This window comes from Brassica oleracea, unplaced genomic scaffold (assembly GCF_000695525.1).
Source record: "Brassica oleracea var. oleracea cultivar TO1000 unplaced genomic scaffold, BOL UnpScaffold00452, whole genome shotgun sequence".
Classification (NCBI taxonomy): domain Eukaryota; kingdom Viridiplantae; phylum Streptophyta; class Magnoliopsida; order Brassicales; family Brassicaceae; genus Brassica; species Brassica oleracea.
The window spans coordinates 216,417-216,805 of record NW_013617418.1 but is presented as its reverse complement, the minus strand read 5'-3'; positions in this window follow the sequence as shown (position 1 = coordinate 216,805).

Sequence of the window (389 nt, the reverse complement as noted above, 5' to 3'; positions counted from 1 at the left end):
TGTCTGTAATTGGTAGATACCACATCCTTTGGTACGGTACCCTATTCCTCCCACGGCCTTGCGGTTTGAATCATGGTTTTTTGTAGAATCGACACTCTTCTAACTTGTCATCTTCCTTCCAGTAGATCATGCAGTTGTCGATGCAAACATCAATCATCTCCGAAAATTTGTTTTCCTGATTTTTTTTTTCCGTTTGTGTGTTGTGAGGAAGAGAGTTGTGGGAAATGACATATATATAGAGAAACTTTCGAGTTTGGTAGGTGAAATATAACAACGATTTTACAAGGAATGTTTTACATGAATTTTACAAAGAATGTTTTACATGGATATAACAACGATTTTACATGAACTTACAACCACTTAACAACGAAATTAGTTAAGTTAAAGTA